The 6,120-nt window shown below is 32.8% G+C and overlaps 1 pseudogene; it reads right to left on the reverse strand.

Moving 5' to 3' along the window:
* Positions 1-5,711: 5,711 nt before the first annotated feature.
* LOC120617200 (uncharacterized) lies at positions 5,712-5,830 on the reverse strand (annotated as a pseudogene).
* Positions 5,831-6,120: the final 290 nt, after the last annotated feature.

Below are 6,120 nucleotides of genomic sequence, written 5' to 3' on the forward strand. Positions count from 1 at the left end.
CCATTTCTTTGTGTCTTTTTCAATTTCTTTCAGCAATGTCTTATGTTTTCAGTGTATAGATCCTTCATACGCTTCATTAGGTTTATTTCTAGGTATTTTATATTTTTTTGTTGCAATTGCAAAGGAATTTTCTTTTCATTACTTTCTCTGAAAATTCATTGTTGGTGTATAGGAATGGTATGGATTTTTGTACGTTGATTTCGTATCCTGAAACTTTACTGTATTTGTTTATTGTTTCTGATAGTTTCTTAGTGGAGTCTTTAGGGTTCTCAATATAGAGAATCATGTCTTCTGCAGACAGTGACAGTTGACTTCTTCATTTCCAATTTGGATGCCTTTTATTTCTTTCTCTTGCTCTAGCTAGAACTTCCAACACTATATTGAATAATAGCAGTGATAGCGGAAAGGCTTGTCTTGTTCCTGATCTTGGACGGATGTTTTGTTTTCACCACTGAGTGTGATGTTAGCTGAGAGTTTGTCCTGTATGGCCTTTATTATGTTGAGGTTCTTTCCTTCTATATCCATTTTATTGTTTTAATTATAAATGGATGCTATATCTTGTCAAATGCTTTTTCTGCATCTATTGATATGATAATATGATTTTTATCCTTTATTTTGTTTATGTGGTATATTACATTAATTGATTTGCATATTTTAAACCATCCTTGTGCCCCTGGAATGAAGCCCACTTGATCATAATATATTGTTGTATTCAATTTTGCTAGTATTTTGTTTAGGATTTTTGCATCTGTATTCATCAGAGATATTGGTCTATAGTTTTCTTTTTTTGTATTATCTTTACCAGATTTTGGTATCAGATAATGTTGACCTCATAAATTAGTTAGGAAATATTGTCCCGTCTTCAGTTTTTTGGAAAAGTTTGAGAAGATCAAGTATTAAATCATCTTTGCAAGTTTGGTAGAATTCACTAGTGAAGCAAAATAAATGGTCCTGGACTTTTGGGGAGGTTTTTGATGATTGTTTCAATTTCCTTACTGTTGATCGGTCTATTTAGATTTTCCAGTTCTTTGTGATTCAGGCTAGGTGGCTTGTATATTTCTAATAACTCGTCCATTTCTTCTAGGTTATTGAATTTGATGGCATATAATCTTTCATAATATTCTTGTATGATATTTTGTATTTCGGTAGCATCTGTTGTAACTTCTCTTTCATTTCTAATTTTGTTTATTTGTGTCCTTTGTCTTTTATCCTTAATGAGTCTAGCCAAGGGTTTGTCAATTTTATGAGTCTGTTCAAAGAACCAACTCTTTATTGCATTAATTTTTTAAATTGTCCTTTTGTTCTCAATTTCATTTAATTCTGCTCTAATTTTTATTATTTCTTTTCTTCTCCTGACTTTGGGCTTTGTTTGTTCTTCTTTTTCAAGGTTTTTAAGATGTAGTGTTGGGTTGTTTATTTGGGATTTTTCTTGTTTCTTGAAACAGGCCTGTAAGCTTGGTTGATGTGTCTGCTTTGAACCAGCCCTATTTGACCAACTTTCTTGATAAACCTTACTGGTCTTCTCTTCTCTTTTCTCTTCTACCTCACTCTTTCTTTTGCCCTTCTGACATTTTCCTGTCCTTCATTTTCTTCCTTAAATGATCATTTTTTGAGACTAAACTTTTTAAAAATTCTTTGTTGTATTCTCAACCTTTATACTTTAAAACAACTTTAAAAACTGTGTTTCATTTTTAGTGTAGATAATTGAGAATTTTATAATCATAGTGAACAAGAGGAACAGAATTTCTGATTGGAAGGGCTATTTAAGATCTAGTTCAAAATAACAAATTGAATATTTATTGCATATGATTTTCAAAACCATTTATTTTTTAATTAGTGTTTTTTTATTACAGGAAAAGATTAAAGTTTTTGGTCATGCCAGTTTTTCCTTCCTATTCTCTTTAATAATTTCATTGCATATGTCACTCAAATTTTAATTCTCTTTCTCTTATCTTTCTCTCACAACTACAGTTTAAATTATCAAAGTATATGTGCACTAGATGATAATGAGTTTAGAGGGTTTTTTTTTAAGCTTTATTTCTTAATTCCTAATTTCTTATTTCTCATTTGCAGTATTGTAAGCTTATTGCAAATAACATGGACAAAAGAGAAAAGTATAGAGAGGAAACCCACTATCTAAATGTAATCTATTAGCTGTCTTCCCTTGTTCTCCAGTACTTATTATCTGTTGATAAATTAGCAGTACATATGTACACGCACGTGCACACACACATGAAATACTCAGTGTTGGCAAGAATATAAGGAGTAAAAAGATAAAAAGCAAACAACTGTTTGGAGGAAAAACGTTTGTACAAATATGAAAGCCATAGGGTTGATACCCTTACGGTATCAAGATCTAGTACATAAAATCAAGAAATTACAAAGTGTCAGTATCCTAGAATTGTGTATTAACTATGGTTGCCGATTCTTTAAGCTCAGAAAATTTTGGACGAGTGGGAGAAAGTGCTGGGAGATGTGCAGAGGAAGCACATCCAACAGGGAAAAATGAGAGCTCTCACTGAAAGGAGTGAAAGAGCTATAGTTATGTGGTCTATAGTTCATGTTTCTAATGATGAATCCGAGTCTGCAAGGTATAGGGTTCATGTGCAATTGTGTGCAATTAAGTGTTGTGTGAAAAAAGTTGTTTTGGTGTAAGACTAGGCAGCCTCTTTTCTTGATTTACTGAATAAATGAGGCATCATCTTCAGGCAACTATTTGAAAATAGCTGTTATAGTCACTTACATTTAAATGCTTCAAGTCATAGTTGCAGTCAAACTCTTTAAGTTTGCTGGAAAATTTGTAGTTATTGGTAACTAAAAAAATAAAGAAAATGGGCTTGTGTACTCTGTGGTAGATGGCACTTTAATGTTATTTGAAACATGAGATATGTTTATCACTAAAAGCTGAAATTAGCCCCGGGACTAGTGGTCTGTGTTTGACATTTTAAAAGTATAAACATAATGAGGGATAACAGTCTTTTATGTTTGGCAGGGGTAGGTGGCATATTTACTTACCATACATTTCTTGGCAGATTTTCCAAATATTTTTTCATGGCAACACATGCCCCTATATGTCAGGTACTTTATATAAACAAGGTTTTGTTAATGGTTGATTTCAATTAAATGATGAGAACCCTGTGGTATGGTCAAAGCAAAATTCCTATACTTTGTATTCAACAAGTATGGGTATACTGACTTATCTGAAGTAATTCAGTTACCCTACAGTCAGGAAATTGAACTTTTGGTAGCTGTGTTTGCTGTCTCCCTCTTCCTCACAATTCAGCAGTGTTGCAATGAATGCTTTTTTCCAAGTGTCTTGTTTTAAATTTTTGTGTTTATATTATCCTGGAAGGAGAGCTCCCAAATTATGTTTCCATATCTAGTCTCTGTAAACATTGAAATTTAACTTATCAAAGCAATGAATAATCTTTCTTTTGTGGCAGAATGTTCAATAAACAACACCTAAGTAACATAATAGAAACATAATAAACTTAAAATGTTCTTTCAATGTTTCAAATCTGTGTCATTTTTCTAAAATTTAAGATGGGGGTGGGAACAAAAGAGAACTTCAGATTTTTGTATTTAATTGAACTAACAGCATGTGCCGACAAGTAATAAATAACAGCAGTCCAAAGTGACTAAATAGATTGGTTTCCACAAGCAATGATTCATCTTCTCTCATTGCCATCAGGCTGAGAGACAGCTTCTTTTTGTCAACTTATAGGAAAATATTTGAGAGTATAACACTCCTTTTTCAATTCCTGCAATAGAAGCTCATTATTTTCTATAGTAGTTGCATTTTTAAAATATTTAAATACAGTAATTAAGTCTACATCTGATTGTTCATTTACCTAACACTTTGTGAAGCCCTAATTGCTCAGTCTTTGTGGTGTTTAGCAATATTAAGGTACGATCATTCTCTTAATTTTTTCTTTGACTAATGGTTTATTTAAAAATGTCTTACTTAGTTTCCTAATTTGGGGGAATTTTGTAAAGATCTTTCTGTTACCGATTTTTAACTTAATTCTGTTGTGGTCATGGGATATAATTTGTATGAATTGAATCCTTTGAAATTTATTGGGAGTTCTATTATCACCTAAAATATAGTCTGTTGGTAAGTATTCTTGAACACTTAAAAGGAATGCATATTCTGCTGTGGTCTGGTGTTACATAAATGCCAATTAGGTCAATTGGCTTAATAGTGTTGTTCAAATCTTCTACAGTCTTACTGATTTTCTGTCTATATTTCTTTATTTATTGAGAGAGGATATGTCGCTTTCTATGGCTGCATAACAAATTACCCCAAATTAGGCTTAAGGCAGCACAAATTTGTTATCTCACAGTTTCCACAAATCAGGAATCTGGAGATGATTTAGTTGGGTCCTGTGCTCAGGGTCTCGGAAGAATGCAATCAGGGTGTCAGCTAGGGCTGTGTTCTTATCTGAGGCTTGGTGTCCTCTTCCACGCTCATGTGGTTGTTGGGATAATGCACTTCCTTGCAGCTGCAGAACTCATGATAGCCTGTTTGTTCAAGGCTAGTAGGACAGAGAGTCTTTGACTTATTTCATCTCTAATCTCTAGACCCTACTTTAAAGGACCAATCTGATTAGGTCAGACTCACTCAAGATAATTTTCTTAACTCAGAGTCAACTGATAATTGACCTTACTTACATGTGCAAAATTCCTTACTTTTGCCATATAACATAATGTGCTCATTGGAGTGAAATTTCATATATACAAGTTTCGGCTAGGAATCATGCAGGGCATTTATAGTAAGGTTTGGGAATTTGAGGGGTACTCTTAGAACTCTGTTCACTAGAGAGGAGTATTGAAGTTTCCAAAGATAATTGTGGATTTGTTTATTTCTCCTTGTAATGCTGTCATTTTTGCTTCAAGTATTTTGAAGCTCTGTTATTAGGTGCATAGATGTTTAAGATTATTATATTATCTTTAAAAATTGATCTCTTTATCATTATGAAATAACATTATCTTCCCTGGTAATGTTCTTTGCTCTGAAGTCTGTTTTTCTGTTAGTATTCTAACCATTTCTGCTTTCTTTTGATTAGTGTTAGTACAGTATATCTTTTCCAACCTTTTAATCTATTTGTGTCTTTATATTTAAACTACATTTCTTGTAGGCAGCATTTTGTTTGGTCTTTCTTTTCCATCTAATTTTATAATTTGAGCCTTTTATTTATTTTAAATTTTTTCTTTACAGTTTATTTTTATGCATAGTATTTGTACATAGCATACCATTAGTAACACTAGCTTTCACCTTTTAAATACCTTCCTCAGTGAATTTCTATCATTTTTTAAAATTATGACAGCATCGTCGATATATAATTCATATACCTTAAAGTTTACCCTTTTGAAGTCTATAGATCAGAGGTTTTTATAGAGTTGTGCATCCATCAACACTATCTAATTCTAGAACAATTTCATTAAAAGAAACTTCAGACTCATTAGCAGTCACTCTCCATGCCCACCTTCCCTCAGCCCCTGGCAACTACTGATATACTCTCTGTTTATGGATTTGCCTATTCTGGACATTTCATATAAATGGAATCATACACTAGGTGGCTTTTTGTATTTGGCTTCTTTGTTTCCAAGATTCATCCATTTTTTTTTTTTTTAGGCAAGGCAACCCTTGGTTGACCTCACAGATTACAAGGACCTTGTCAGCTTACAATCTCTTATTTTTTTATTTTTTACACCTACAGCACCTGATCTTCCTACGTGGTCTCCCATCCAAGCACTAACCAGGCCCATCCCTGTTTAGCTTCCAATATCAGACGGGATGGGGCTTGTTCAGGGTAGCACAGCCGTAAACAAGATTCATTCATATTGTAGCATATGTCAGTATTTCATTCCTTTTTATGGCCAAATAATTTTCCATTGTATGGATATATCACATTTTGTTTATCCATTCATCGGTTGGCTATTGGGTTATTTTCATTTTTTGGCTGTTATAAATAATGCTGCTATGAACATTCATGTACAAATTTTTATGAAGATCCATACTTTCATTTCTCTTAGAGATATACCTTGAGAATGGAATTACTAGGTCATATGTTTAACTTTTTGATGAATTTACAGACATTTTTCCCAATTACTGAACTA

This window comes from Pteropus medius, unplaced genomic scaffold (genome assembly GCF_902729225.1).
Source record: "Pteropus medius unplaced genomic scaffold, Ma_sr-lr_union100, whole genome shotgun sequence".
NCBI classification, from domain to species: Eukaryota; Metazoa; Chordata; class Mammalia; order Chiroptera; family Pteropodidae; genus Pteropus; species Pteropus medius.